The following is a 16,052-nucleotide window of genomic DNA, read 5'->3' as shown; positions in this document are numbered from 1 at the left end:
AATAGTCAGAATACATGAAGTAAAAAGTGATTGGACTAAAAAGAAAAATGGAAAAGTCCATAACTGTAACTGGAAACTCAAACATTCCTCTCTGAGTTATAGAGAAAACAAGTAGAAAATTAACAAGAACACAGAAGACCTGAACAACCCTATCAAGAAACTTGACCTAATTGATATTTCTGTAACATTCCACCCTGCAATAGCAGAATACACATTCTTTCCAAGTGTGCATTGAAATTCACCAAGATAAACCATATTCTGGGTCATAAAACAACCATGAATAAATTTTAAAGAACAAATTGTCCAAGTCATATTCTAGGATAACGAAAGAATTAAACTAGTAAACAATAACAGAAAAACTTCTAGAAAATCCCCAAATATCTTAAAATTAAATGATATACTTTAACATAACATATGGGTCAATAGGTAGTCTCCAAAAATGTTAAAATATTTAAACTAAATGAAAATTAAAATACACATTTTAAAATTGTATAATGCAGCTAAAGCAGTGCTTAGAGGGAAATTTATAGCATGAAACACTTCTATTAAAATAAAAATCAGTAATATAAGCTTATCTTTTAAAAAATATAAGAGTATGTTAAACCCAACCAAACAGAAGGAAGGCAATGATACAAGCAGAAACCAATGAAATTTAACCAGAAAAATAACAGACAAAAAAGTAAACCAAAATCTGGATCTTTGAAGAGAGTAATAAAATTGATAAACCTCTAGACAGAGAAAGAAAAAGACTGAAGACATAAATTAATAATATCAAGAATAGAAGAGGGAGTATTATTACTGACCATTCAGACATAAATGGCTGATAAAGGAACACCACAAACAATTCTGTGTCAGTGAATTTGACAACCTAAGTGAAGTGGACTGAGTCTTTGAAAGATACAAAATAATGAAACTAATCAAGAAATAGATAGCCTGAATAGTCCTATATCTATTTATAAAATTAAATTTATGTTAAAAACCTTCCAACAAAGAATACTCTAGGACCAAATGGTTTCACCAGAGAATTCTACCAAACACTGAAGGACTAAATAATATCAATCTTACATAGTCCCCTCCAAAAATACATTACAACCAAGTGGAATTTATCCAGAGAATGTAAGGCTGGCTCAACATCTGAAAATCAATCAATGCAATTCACCATGTTAAATATTAAGAAAAGTCAAATGATTCTGTCAGTTGATGATGAAAAAGCATTCAATAAAATTCAAAATCCACCCCTAATTTTTGAAAAAACTCTCAATAAACTTGGAATACAAGGGAAATTCTTTAACATCATATTGTATCTACAAGAAACCTCAACTAACATCATACTTAACAGATTTGTTGCTGCCTGCTCCATGATAAGAAACAAAGCAAGGATGTTCTCTCTCATCACTGCTATTCAACATTGTACTGCAATTCTTAGCCAGTGCAATAAGGTGGAGGAAAAGACAGATGAAGGGAGGAAAGAAAGACAAGGCGTTCACATTAGAAAGAAAAATTAAACTGTCTTTGTTCACAGATAATATGATTGTCTATGTAGAAAATTCCAAAGAATCTACAACAATCCACCTAGAACAGATGAGTAACTTTAGCAAAGTCACAGGATACAATAACAACATACAAAAATCAATTGTATTTCTATAAACCAGCAACAACAGCAACTCCCAAAATGAAATACTTAAGTATAAATCTAACAAAATATGTGCAAGATCTATATCCTGAAAACTGCAGAGTGCTGATGGAAGAAATCAAAGACTTAAATAAATGGATGATTATGCCCTGCTCATGAACTAGAAGACTCAATAATATAAAATGTCAATTCTTCATAAATTAATCTGTAGATTCAATGCAATTCCATTCAAAATCCCAAGAGGATTTTTTGTAGATATTAACCAAAAAACTCTAGAATTCCTATGGAAAGGCAAAATAATTAAAAGAGCCATAACAATTTTGAAAAAGAATAAAGTTGGAGGGCTTACACTACGTGTTTCCAAACTTATTTTAAAGTCACAGTAATCAAGATACTGTAGTGTCAGCATGAAGTAAGCAGATAGGTCAATAGAAAGGAATTGAGAGTCTAGTAATAAATCCTCATATTTTGGCTAATTGATGAGTGACAAAAGTTCTAAGACAATTCAAGGGAAGGAAGGACAGTCATTTATTTCAACAAATGGTGCTGGAACATTTGGACTTCCACATACCAAAAAGAAAAGACCTTTGACTCATAGTTTATCCTTTATACAAAAATTAAAGCAAAATGGATCATTATACCTAAGTATAAAACATAAAACATGAAACTTCTAGGAGAAAACAGAAAATGTTCAAGACTTTTTGGTTAGTTGGAGAATTCCTCAATTAAACAACAAAAGTTGGATTCATTAAAAAACTGATAAATTGATTTATCAAAATTAAAGATTTTGCTTTGGGAAGACACTGTTAAGGAAATAAAAATGACAAGGTAGCTGTTGGGAAGAGTAATTTACAAATTACATTTCTGACACAAGACTTATATCCAGATAATTATACTGAACAACAAGAAAATCCAATAAAACTAGGTAGTTAAAATTACATCTGCAAACACTTGGACACTTTAAAATTCTATTTGTATTTCTGTGTTTTTTCCAGGCAGTAATGGGTCCAAACATAACCTCTCATCAATTTGTATTTGTAGCATATTATTTAACTTTGGAATTAGACTTTTGATCTGTTAACCTTTGGTGTGCTTTATGTTGACCCCCCAAAAAGTTAGTTTTCTTTAAATTCAGGGGATAAATTTCATATAAGTCCTTAGTAAAGAGACCACTTTTTCCATCAAATAAAATTGGTTCTTTAAACACACACACACACACACAAATTACAAGTTCCTGAGGCACCAAAATTTATTTTCTCATCTTTTAAACAACAAACCCTGGGCGTGAATCACCGCATTTGTAATCACCATATTTCCTCTTTTCCCTGCTACCAAAACTAAACAATTCTGGAACATAATGATGAAAGAAATTACCCTTGTTTTCCCTTTGCTCATATTTCTTCATTTATTTCTTATCACCTGGTACCATGTTTTTGTAAGTAATTACAAATCATATTTCGGAACAATGTGAGGTATAACAAACAAGCAAAGAAATTCTGTATGAAAGAAATCCTATAAAGTTGGGTTATTTAATATTTAACCCTCTTTTTCCAAGTGATCGCCTGTCTTTTTTACCCAAAACCTTACCTGCTTAGATCATATATCTCTGCTGGAAACAGGAGAGAATAAGCCGTGATTTCCAGCACTGTATCCAGTTTGTTCCTAATGACTACACTCTTGTCTGGATCTATTTTATTTTTTATTATAGTACTTCTCACTGCCTGACTTATTAGACAAAACACAAATAAATGCCTCCTTCCAGTAGACTTTAAGCTCCAATCTCCAGCACCTAGAACAGTGTCTGGCACACAGTAGATGCTCAATAAATATTTGTGGAATGAAAGACTGCCCAAGGCATTTCTTGGTACTTCATTCCCTCACATTCTTCCAGTGATCCTGGCCAGCCCACGGCAGCATTGCTGGTGAAAACAGGAAAATATGCTGCCCTCCACTTCGCTTTCTCCCAGGATTAGTGACCATGTCTTTTTGCCAATTTCTTTTTACTAACTAGATATTGAGGATAGAGGATCACGAGAAACAGCATCCCTGATTGCCCAATCTAATTCCAAAAGTCCAACACCAGTGTCCACCAATGTCTACCATATAAAACAGAAACAAAGTACAGCACTCACTTCACATTTCAGATGAAAATAGGATACATGATTTCAAAGCAGTTCATGGTAGAGGCTGCTAAATCCAATTTCCTACTAAATCCAACTACCAAAGCCATCACTCATTGGACTTGGCATCAGGAGAATTGTTTTCTAGTCCAAAATCTACCATTAATTACATCTTCACCAAGTCCCAGCCTGCTAGTTTGAAGACGGTTAACAATACTGAAACAAAGACATGATTTAGAGCAAGTAAGGGTTCTCAAGAGAGGACTGGGAGACTTCCGGGAAGATAGGCAGTGGGTAGCCCAGCAAAATCATCTGTGAGGCTTTTCAAACTACACCGGGTTTAAAACTGCTCTGAAAATCTCCCGCCCCAAACCACCCCTTGAGAATTACCACCAAAGAGTGAGCCACTGTTGCTATCATCATTGGGAATTTGGAAAACGCAGAAAAGTTTTTCCAGATTTCAAGCGTAAGCTTGCTGAGGAATGGAACCAAGATGTACTATGCTTCTTAGTGACATCCACAGAATCTAATACAAGGTAATCCTGTATTACTTACTTTTCCAACCTCAGCTCCTTTTCTCCCCTCAGCCACACCCTAGGCGTCTCCCACGGTATTGGACTTCTGATTACCGATCTATGCCAGACCTTGCATCACCTGTCCCCACCTGTGGGAGACAGGATTTGTTGCCTACCTAACAGCCCGACAGGCAGTCTCACTTTCTTCCTTGCTAACAGAATTCTGATTGTGTTCAGACACAGGGCATGGATGTGGTCAGGACAGGTGAGTTCTCCTGCAGCTCTAGAAAATAGCTTGGGCAAAACAATCATAGGCCCCCTCTTCTCCTTTGCCAGTGACTGGTTTCAGGGTAAGCATGAAACCACTCTGGACAGTGACACAGAGAACTTGGGGGAAAATGTATCCTTTGTTATCTAGAGAAAGCCTAAGCAGCATGCCCTGCCCTTCTTTTTTCTACTTTGAATGTTGTCACATGAAGGTATGATGAAGCTCTAGTCACCCTGGAAAACCAAGATAATTTTCTAGAAGCCACCCAAGAGCTGCGGCCAATTTGAACAACCTACCTTCAGATGTTCTAAGCAAGCAGTAGAGTAATCTAAATAATGTGACAACAAAAAGAATCTTAACACACGGCCTGGAAAATCTCAGCTTTTTCCTCCAAGAGCAGCCCTTCTCATCTCCAATTCAAAGTTCAACTATAGTTTCTTTGGGGAGTCTTCACTATGTCCCCAGACAGATAATGCTATCACAGTCTAGCTGGAGAGACAGATGTACAGATAGCATTGTCTATACATCTATGTTATCTATACATCTGTCTTTCCAACTAGACTGTGAGCTTCTCAAAAGCAAGCATTTTCACCCTTGGCAGAGGCCCTGGCATACGTTGAGCATTTATTAAATGTCGAATGAATGAATAAACAAAAAACAATGAAGGAAAGGATGGACACACAGGATGCCTTCCATGCATTAGGTAAAGACTTGACTGACAGAATGTGGCTCCCAGGCTGTCTACAGTCTACTGCAGACTTCCTTTAGGTGCTGGCAAGCAAAGACAGAGGTAGCGCAATGGACATGTCCTATTTTGTCAGACTTCTCATCGGGAATTGCACCCTCCCACTGGCATCCCCTGCAGCTGAGGTGGGGCAGTCTGTTACAGTGGGTCATGTGCCCGCTCCTGTTGTGGAAACCCACTGCCTATCTGCTGAGACGGCTTGGCTCTGCTTTGGTCCAGTATGTCTTTAAGATTACTATAAGGGACCGGGTGCAGTGGCTCACACCTGTAATCCCAGCACTTTGGGAGGCCAAAGCAGCAGATTACTTGATGTCAGGAGTTCCAGACCAGCCTGGACAACATGGTGAAACCCTATCTCTACTAAACATACAAAAATTAGCAGGGTGTGGTGGTTACAGCTGCTTGGGAGGCTGAGGCAGGAGAATCGCTTAGACTTGGGAGGTAGAGGTTGCATGCTGAAATCGTGCCACTGCACTCCAGCCTGGGCGACAGAGTGACACTCCATCTCAATAAATAAATAAATAAATAAATAAGATTGCTATAAGGATGAAGAAGATGGGATTCTCTCTCTCCGTCTCTGTCTCTGCTCTGTCTCTCTCTCTCTGAAAGAGCAGATAAGCCTAAAGGTGCAACTGCTATTTATTGCTTCATACTAAGCACCAATCAACACAGAGAGAAAAACAGCCAAGATATACCTGAGAGAACTGGCCCGGGAACCTCACAAGAGCCTCTGGAACTCGCTAGAGCTTTAAGCCAAAACCCTCCACCTTTTCATTTATGTGACCCAATCAATTTCTATATAGTGTAAGGCAATTTTCAAGTGACCAAAACCAACACAAAGAAAATAATTCTGACAAATCCGATGGGTAATGATGAGAGCCGTCTGACAACGCCCCCTCCATCTGCAGGGCCTGTGCACTGGCAGCCCTAACCTTGGCCTCTGGAATGGTGTCAGCAAGCAAGGCACCCTGGAGGAAGCCTAATCATGACAAAGTCAAGGTGAGAAAGAATGCCCCCACCCCACAACACACATATACCACCACCGCCAGCGTTCCCTCTTAAAGGATGATAACCCGAGCCTCCTGGATCTTCCTTCTGTTCAGAACCGCGTGGGGACCTCTGGGAGGCACACTGTAATGTTACATCAACACAAAGGGGGAAAAATCAAGCAGTGTGTGCTCTGCACTCCATGAACATCAGATAACCTAAGGCTGTTGTGATGATTGTAATATTAATAATACCTATTTTACTTTAAGGGAACTGAGGCTCAGAGCAGTTAAGTAACTTGCTCAAGGTCACATAGCTAGTTACTGGAATTTTAATGGCATTCTAGACTTTTCTCACTTTCCCACCCTCTGATCCCGTGGCCTTGGGAGGTGGACAGCACCCCTCCACCCACCAGCTCCCCTCAAACGCCGCAGGGCATACAGAGCTGCTGCCTTGACAACCTAACCCCTTGGAGTCAGCGTAGCCTCCAGACCCAGCTTTCGGGAAACCCCAGGTAACCAATGCGTAAGGTCGGTTATTCAACAACAAAAGTAAAGAGCCGGAGCAGGGGGAGCGGCGACACCCGCGTGGGCCCCGCGTGAAGCGCCGCAGAGAGAAACACTGGAGCTCGCTCGCTCGCTCGCTCTTGGCCCCACGATCCGCCTTGAACCCCCGCCCCAGCTCCGCGCCTGTTTGGCCCCCAGTCTCTCCTCTCCCCTCGGCTCTGCCGAAGTCACTGGCCCCGCAGCGCCCTGGGCGTTTAGAGACCCAGGCAGCTCCAGCCTGGCCCCGGCCCCGGCTCCCGCCCCGTCCAGCTGTAGGCAGCTGTTCTCCCCGAGGCGGCAACCGGACCCCGACCCGCCACTGCGCCGCCGCCCCGCGAGCTCCTGGCTGCCCCGGAGCGCCGGGCAGGGACGCAGCGCGTCTCCCGCCGCTGCCGCGCGGCCCCACACTCGCTCCGGCGCGGGGTGAGCAGTCCCCGAACCCACCACCGCCCTCGCCCGCTGCGCCGGCCCAGCTCACCTCGCCGCCCACGCCCGCCGGGCCTCTCGGCGCCCTCGCCCGGCTCCCAGCGCCGGCTCCCCGCGCGCCCGCCTGGGGCTGGCGTTGGCTGCGGCCGCGCGGGGCGGGGCGCGGTTCCTCCCCGCCCTGAGCCACCTGGGGCGCGGGAGGGGGCCGGGCCGGGACAGGTGGGGCCGGGCCGGGACAGGTGAGCCCCGCCCGCGAGGGAGCTGCCCCGGGCCCAGCTCCGCTGGGAAAACGCAGGGCTCCGCCACGGGGCTGAAGGGAGGCCCGGGCGGGCGGCCGTGTGTTCGCAGCCAGCGCTCGGGAGGCGGCGAGGGGCTTGTTCCCACCCAGCCAGCCCCGCTTGGGAAGTGGAACACAGCACGCGAATCGGACCTGACCGAGCTTGAAGAGGGGGGAGTCCACCCCCTTTCTTTCTGGGATGTAGCAGCGCAGAGTGCAGACCCTCGGGAGTGAAAATGACTGGCCCAAGGGTGCGTGTGAGTTAGTTCAGAACTGGAAGAACTCAAAGACCTTTTTTGACCATTCCATCCAATCTTGCTCACCCCTCAAATGATTCCCCCCCTTTTTAAATAATGAAATTAAGCTATAAATAAGATAATTTCATATAGTGATGTCCTCGCCACCCCTGGACGGAGCCCCAGGAGGGGCAGGAAACTTACCTGTCCACTACTGAATCACCAGAGCTTTGGAAAGCGTTTAATACCTGATGAACAGACTAGGTGCCGCCCAGTCTTTTGCATCCAGCCTTAAGCTGGTCCTCTCGGCCAAGAGCTGCTCCAGCATCATTCCAAGCTTACTAGGGAGAATCTGGAGCCAAGCTGTCGGCTTCCAGGCCACCTGTTTTCTCTCTACCACTTACCCCACACCCACTGCCAGCCAGGCAGCTGGCTTGTGGGAGGTCTACACTCCCAGGGCACCTTATAAGCCGTCAAGCAAAACTTTAACTTCTGAGGATGCCACAGACAGGAGAACTCTGAAATATAACACTGTCTGGCCAGCCTCGCACTGTGGAAACAGCCACTGACCCAAGATCCCACAGCTGGTAGCAGAGCTGATCCCGGGTCTGCATTTCTAAAGACAATCCTGGGCTGGGCTGGAACCTTTGAAGGGCTGCTGGTTATGCCTGCAGTGGGGAGATCTGGGGACAGAACTTCTGCAGAAATGGGGTCGAAGTTTGGTCCTCTGCTGAGACTTCTAATCTGTCTTTCCAGACCTCTCAGGTCAAGCATTACCTGAGCCACATGCATTTATTGAGGCCCCTGACAACTGCAAAAACAAAAGCAATGGTATTTTTAGGTGTTCCATTTAACAAATGGCTTTCACACACACACACACGCTCACACGAGGTAATGTGTCATGCTGCTTGCTACTCACATGTTAATTTCTAGTCTCATTAAAAAAAATCTATTCCGTGAAAAAATTCATTTCACTGCAGGAAACACTGTACAACTTTAAAGTTGTATAGAGAACATTCCTTCTTATGACTATTTCAGTACACTTCTGTGACTATATATTAAAGCTCTGAGGCTAAAATGGGAGGATCTCTATTAAGGTGAGGTCAGGGCCAAGCAGCCTGCTCCACCCCTCCCCTGACAACAAGCCCAACACTCCTAAGGTCTAGACACCCCACCCCTTCAGTGGGTTCTGCACAGATGGGTATTTCAGATCTGGTGTTTCCCGGCTGGCCACGTCACATTGGGCAAGGCCAACCTAGAAAAGGTTATATGGGATGCCCCACCTAGGTGTGCCCTACCTCAATTGCTAATCCCTCTATGGTGGCAAGGAGTCTGGTGTCCCAGGGTGGGGCTGTGGCAGGGCCTGCCCTTTGGGACAGCCACTTGCACCAGCAGGTATGGCTGAGCAAGGGAGCCCCTCTGGGTCTCACTCACATGAAATGGGCCTAGACCTTTTTATGTGTTGGTTTCAGTCAGTAGAGCACGTGATTCCTTGTGATTTAGGATCCTCCTACCGTGCGTGTGATCTTGGCTGGGCCAGCCTGCTAAGTGATGCCACCTAGACAGGACTGAGAATCATCAGGAAGGTACAGGTTCTGCCCCAGTTCTTGCTTGCACGTGATCCCTCCCTCCCTACCCCACTCTGTCTCCCGGGCTTGCTGAGCAGCCTTGGGTGTGTTCCTCAATTGTGCATTTCTCCCACTTGGAAAATGTGCAGCCATGAAATCAGACAAGGTCTCCACTTGAAGTTTTTTTGTTTAAAAGGGGTATCTGAAATGAGAAGCTTTGATACTGCTGTGAGGCAAAGTGAAATAATCCAAGTAAAGTGCTTGAGCACAGCACCAGCACAAAGCATCTGCTCAGTAAACAGTAGCTCTGCCTAGCAGTGCAAAGAGAGCCAGCCCACATCTGATCAATGTTAAAACGCTAGAAATAGGGACAGAACCATTGACAGGCTTTGTAAGATTCAGAATGAATGAATTAATCCTTGCAAATAGCTGTGTTTATTGTTATTCTCTACTGGTCCCTGGGAGAATGATATTTGAACTAGAAAATCTTCAGCTTCTACTTAATCTCTAGTTTTCTGATAGCATAGTGAAATATATATTATCCAAAGAAGCAACAATCCAAAAAACTTCTGAGCTTTAGGATATATTTACCTTCGTATTTTTTTCTGTCTTTACTTAGGACCCAACATGTATATTCGTACTGTGTATCTAGCTAGGCATGGGGGGGATGGGCACCTGTAATCCCAGCTACTCTGGAGGCTGAGGCAGGAGAATCACTTGAACCCAGGAGGCAGGGTTGTGGTGAGCCAAGATGGAGCATTGCACTCCAGCCTGGACAGCAAGCATGAAACTCTGTCTCAAAAAAGCAAAACAAAAAAAATACTGTATATCAGTTTCTGAGGACATTTTTCAATGAGACAATGTGTGTAGCATCCCTGGCACATAGTAGCTGCTCAGTTAATTATGACTAATATAAGGAAGTATAGGGAAGTGGTCAGAAATATTAGGAGCAGAAAGTGCTATGAATTCAGGTAGGCAAAACTGATAACCACTTTATCAGGCAGCCCAAAATTTAAATTCACACTGGCTCTGGAATCAGACTGTTTGAGTTCAAATTCAGCCACAACCTACATACAATGCATGTTAGTCACTCTATGCCTTGGTGTCCTCATCTATACAATGAGATAATATTAGAATTTCATTGAAAAGCTGAAAGACAGAAATAGCGTAATAACTGACCTTTAGTGAGCAGCTGCTTCATGTCTGGCTCAGATGAATGCTTGTATTCTCTTTCAAGGGTTGACCTTAGAGTAGGAATTCTTAATCAAGGGCCACAGACCCTGCAACTAAATTTGATATTCTGTGTCTGCATACATTTTTACTAAACCGAGCATCTACAGCTGTTGTTAGACTTGCAGACATTTGGGTCTCAGGAATAGTTAGGAGTCACTGCCTTCCAGACATAGCTGGGACAGGAGTTTTGGAGTTGGAAGATGTGTTAGAGATTTTTCAGACCACCATTCTGCATTGAGGGGGAGGATCACTTGGGTGTCTGGTCATGACAGAGTTCACGCCTAAACATTCTCATTTGGGAGAGCAGAGTGGCTTTTGAATGAGCACTCCAGGGGCTACTCACCTACAGGCAAGCCTGGGAAACTGATCCTACCCAACCACCCAACCTTCTTATTTCACAGGTCAGGAAACAGGTCAGAGATGAGGACAGCTCGAAACAGCTCCCACCCCACGTTGGCCAAGGAAGCTCCCTTACCTCTAAGTCAAGGCTTCACCCCACCTGAACAAAGGAGGAGAAATGTCATTCCTTCCCACAACCCCAGTTCACACAAGGAGCACTCTGAAAATAAAATCGGGCTTCTCTTAGGTGGATAATAAATTGTGCAGCTGGCCAGACACAGTGGCTCACGCCTGTAATCCCAGCACTTTGGGAGGCTGAGACAGGTGGATCACTTGAGGTCAGGGGTTTGAGACCAGCCTGGGCAACATAGTGAAACCCCATCTCTACTAAAAATACAAATATTAGCGAGACATGGTGGCGGGTGCCTGTAATCCCAGCTACTCAGGAGACTGAGGCAGGAGAAGCACTTGAACCTGGAGGCAGAGGTGGCAGTGAGCTGAGATCGCACCACTGCACTCCAGCCTGGGCAACAGAGGGAGAGTGTTCCCCGCCACCCCATCCCCTGCCCAGAAAAAAACAGTGCAGCCTCTGTGTTAAATCTTAAGCAAGCCTAGACCCCTGTTGACACAGGATTGCTAATACATCACTCCAGCCAGTGGGCAGGGGTATGTCCTCTTACACACACACGCACGCACACACACATTCCTCGTTGTATGCATCATTACTGTTTGAACAGCTGAGGCTATTCAGGGATCACGTTCAGGTAATAGCCTGCAAAAATGTAAACGTGTTGTCCCGCTTCCTAAAGCCACACACTAATTAGACTCTAACCAGGGGACTTCAGTGGTGCCATTTAGTTGTGTGAGCCCCGTAGTGGGAAATACTTCTTTCCATGCAGATTTCAGCAGGAACTGAGTCTGAAGCACGAACAAGGCAGGCAGCAGCCGCAGCAAGAGTAGTTATCAAAGTTATGCTTCAAAAATGTCTGTGCTACCTGTGACACTCAAAAAAGTCAGCTCCAGAATAATCAGACAAAATTCAGAGTCACCTCTTATCGACCAGTGAGATTCTCTCCAGGCTTACCAAGGGCAGGCAAGGATGTGTGTTTCTTTGGGTTTTTGATGTTCACCAGTCAGAGTCCTGATGTAGCAAAAGGTTGAAATAACTTTCCCGAAGTGAGTTGGGCATACCTCTCACGTACGAGGCCAGCAAACAGCTTTTCCAAAGAGGCAGGCTGCAGCAGCCCCATTTCACTGAGAAGATGACTCTAAGAAGAGGCAGGTGGCCTGCTCAGGCCTGTGCTGGACCCTGAGGTTGGGCAGCAAATCAGCTTCTCCATATTTATCCCTCAGTGTTACTTTTTACACTCTCGGGGCCTGTGGATCCACTTGAATTTGCTTGGCTGTTTAAAACACACCAGCCGGGATGTACCAGTCCTCTTTTATCTGGGTTTCAAAGCAGGCACTGAAGCATGGGCTACAGATGTATGGGTCTGCTCAAACATTGCGGGCTACAAAAATGCGCAAATGCCTTTGACGTTGTATTTCTAAATCCAGGAAGGAAGTTGTTGATTATTCCAATTTGCTTATTCTGAAGTCAATACAAACACCCTCATTTTTTGTTTTTGTTTTTGTTTTTGTTATTTTTGAGAAAAAGTCTCACTCTGTCACCCAAGCTGGAGTGCAGTTTCAGCTTACTGCAACCTCCACCTCCCGGGTTCAAGCAATTCTCATGCCTCAGCCTCCTGAGTAGCTGGGATTACAGGCATGTGCCACCACACCTAGCTAATATTTTTTGTATTTTTAGAAGATACGAGGTTTCACCATGTTGGCCAGGTTGGTCTCGAACTCCTGACCTCAAGTGATCCACCTACCTTGGCCTCCCAAAGTGTTGGGACTACAGGCGTGAGCCACTGTGCCTGGCTGTTATGGTCCTTTTAATTTGATAGGTAAATGAGGGAAAGAAATACCAGTGTGGAGAAAGTTATTTGTGTAAAATCAGAGTTCTATTAGCACTAATACACCAAGCATAATCCTTCCTGAGGAACTTTACAGCTGCTGTTCCATCTGTTTTTGCACCTACCTCCTAGTCTCTGCATGGCCGGCTCCCTCATTCACTAAGGCCTTCCCTGACTACCCAGTCAAAACTAGACTGGAGTTACTTGCCATCACAGCACCCTGGTTTCTTATTTTCATAGCACTTTAATATACTAAGTCATTTTCTTGTTTATAATTTGTCTCTAAGGAAATGAATACTGTGTCTTGTTTTATTCACATCTCTCTCCAGCTCTGGAAACAATGCTTAGTATAAGGTAGGTGCTCCAATATTTATTGAAATAATGAATAAACACTAATGTTTTTACAGAGGCTTTTTCAGTTCATCACATAGAGATTTCAGCTGCTCCCATATAAGACAGCTTAGATCTGGAAGTAAACTCAGATCAGGAAGTGAGCAGGATGTGAACCCAGTCCCTCTGCACTCCTCCCAGGAGAGCTCAGCCTCTTGGTTGAGAACGTGGACTTTGGAGCCAGCTCCACCACTACCTGGTTTTGTGATGTTGAGCGACTCACTTAACATCTCCACACCTCAGTTTTTTCATATGGGGTGAATAGCAGTACCATCCTCACTCATTCCTTGTAGGAGATTCCAGAATGCATGTGAAGGACTAGCTATTTTAGATGCATTGTGAGCCAGGTGCGACACTAAGAGAGATTAGGTAACTTGTTTGAGGCACTTGGTTGATAAGCAAAGAGTTGGAACTACTGGAACTCCAGTCTGCACTGCCAAAGTTCACTGTTGATCATAGGGCACCTGACACACAGTACTCACTCAACAGGTGACTGTGGCAAAAGATTTCCACACACGTAATGTCAATACCCGGGCTAATAGTCAGGAAGGCGTATTGCCAGTGCGTTCTTGTGGCTAGCTTTGGTCTTTGCCTGCTAAGGGTTGGTGCAGCAGAGTGAGGAAAAGGGTGGCATGCTGGGTTTGGGCTCTCTCCTGATGGTGTGCATGGTGCAAAGTGAGTCATTTGACTTCACTGGGTGGAACCAGATGACTCCCAATGTCCCTCATAGTCTTCTCTAAGTCCTGTTGATGTACTCCTTACTTCTTTAAGAACTCCCCAATTTATTTGTTCAGTGTAGGAAAAGGAAAGCTATTTGGAAAGCACTATTTGTTGACAACTCATAGGGAAGATTGGGAGTGACATTCTATAGCAGCTTCTAGCCTTTACCTCTGAGATGGACAATCAGGGGACTGTAAGAGGCGGAACGTGGGCTCTATGGTCAAAACTAACAAAGTGACCTGGGACACGCGACTTCAACTCTTTGGATTTTGATGTTCTCATAGGTTTCCGACAGTCTAAAGGGAGACAAAGCATTTAAAGTAGAGGCCCTGATCACAGTCATCTAGTGTTTAGGAGCGGCAGGCCCGCATGCGGACAGAGCAGGCTTGCACTCAACAGTGGCGTTCCTGCCTCTGCTATGTGTTCTGGGACAGGAACATTCCAATACCTGGCTTATGGAAAGGAAGCAGATAACTTGTTTCCAGATGCTGGCAGAAGCCAAGTGTGCTTTAGTGTGCTGGTTTGCCTAAGTGACTCCTTGAGCATCTCTAATCTCCCTTTGGGGAACTTGTTAAGCTCCTACAAAGATCCTGCCAGGATTTAACCTCTCAGCATTCACTGTGATTACTGGGCTTCTGGCTCCATGTATGGGAAACTGAGTGGACTTGATTCATGATCCAGCATCAGGATGTTGAGTGAAGGGCACTTACCTGCGCCCTCTGGTGTGAAAAGCCACAAAGCACAGAGCATGGAAACTAGCCTGGAACCCTACTCCCTGCACCACACTGCAGAGGGTATGTCATACTCTCTACCTGTGAAATAGCCTAAGAGTAGAGGAAAGAGGGTGGAGAAGTGGGTAAAATGAACTGGATGTTTGTGTCTCACCAAAATTTATATGCTGGAATCCTAATCCAGTGTGATGACATTAGCAGGTAGAGCCTTTTTGGGGCGATTAGGTCATCAGGGTGAGTTTATTATTCATCACGAATGAGTTCAGTACCTTATAAGAGGGACCCCAGGGAACTCTCTCTTCCTTCCACCATGTGTGGACACAGCAAGAAGTCAGGAGTCTGCAGCCAGGAAGAAGTCTTCACCAGAACAGTGCCAGCTGGCACCCTCGGCTTGGACTTCCAGCCTTCAAAACTGTGAAAATGAGATGTGTGTTGTTCATAAGCCTCCCAGTCTACGGCGCTTTGTTACAGCAGCCCCAGCTGATGAACACAGTGGGTAAAGAAGGAACCCTACATGGAGAGCTGCAAAGAGATCTGATGTCACCAGGTAGAATCAGACAATTCCCAATGTCTCCGCATGTTCTTTCCTCCTCTACTCTAAGTATTGGTGATGCTAGATAGAAGACAATAGCTGGGGTCCAAGATAAACATACTTTCTCCTAGGAAGTTTTTAACAAAGACAATACCTTATATTCAAGTAGCGCTGTTATAAAATGTCTTCCTACAGTTTCTCATCTCATCCCTGAAAGGCACTGTGAAGAATGGAGCATCATGGGCTAAATTCAGGTATGGAGATGAACTCACTGAGATTCTACATAGTTAAACTCTAGCAAGCTGAGAGTCAGGACCAGGTTCCGCATGCATCATTCTTTCCATGTGGAATTACTCAGTAGTACCACTACCTACCAGCCAGTACTCCAGAGGTATTTTGCTGTTGCATATAGGTCCCAGAAAGGGGCTATAGGGCAGCAAGAATGCTGGGCTGGAGGTTGAGGTCTGTAGGCAGGCAGCTGGGCGCTGGCTGAAGGAGTCAGCATCTGGTCACCTAGACACATCTGCCACCAGCCTGTGCTCCTAGGTAGCCGATCAGAACACCCTCAGACAGGAGAGGCACAGAGAAAGGGAGGAGCTCATAAGGAACCCCACTGTTTCAGCCTTCTGTGGTTGAACTCACACATGCTTGTGTGGTATGATTGGCATGTTTATTTTTTCTAAAACCCAAAGTTCTAAAATGAAATCCTATTAATCATCATGATGGGACTGGAAGTGAGGTAGGGGACAGCCTCCTCTGAGGCTTCACCCATCCCTGGTGATGAAAGGAAGCTCATCCAGTGCCCCTCAGTCCTTCCCTGAGAGCCATT

The 16,052-nt window shown here is 44.8% G+C and overlaps 1 protein-coding gene across 3 annotated transcripts in view; it reads right to left on the bottom strand.

Moving 5' to 3' along the window:
* LYPD6B (LY6/PLAUR domain containing 6B) overlaps positions 1 to 7,558 on the bottom strand; it is a 198,132-nt gene extending 190,574 nt beyond the window's left edge. Inside the window, exon 1 of one of the 3 annotated variants that reach the window (XM_032286344.1) lies at positions 7,292 to 7,558. The gene's annotated coding sequence lies outside the window, so the exon portion shown is untranslated. The remainder of the gene's footprint in view (positions 1 to 7,291) is intronic. The other 2 variants (XM_032286343.1, XM_032286342.1) reach the window with 2 other exon arrangements.
* Between the last annotated feature and the right edge of the window lie 8,494 nt (positions 7,559 to 16,052).

Source organism: Sapajus apella, unplaced genomic scaffold (genome assembly GCF_009761245.1).
Source record: "Sapajus apella isolate SASKATOON/1434 unplaced genomic scaffold, GSC_monkey_1.0 scaffold18, whole genome shotgun sequence".
NCBI lineage: Eukaryota > Metazoa > Chordata > Mammalia > Primates > Cebidae > Sapajus > Sapajus apella.
The sequence above is the reverse complement of the archived record's forward strand: the minus strand, read 5'-3'. Positions and strand labels throughout refer to the sequence as shown.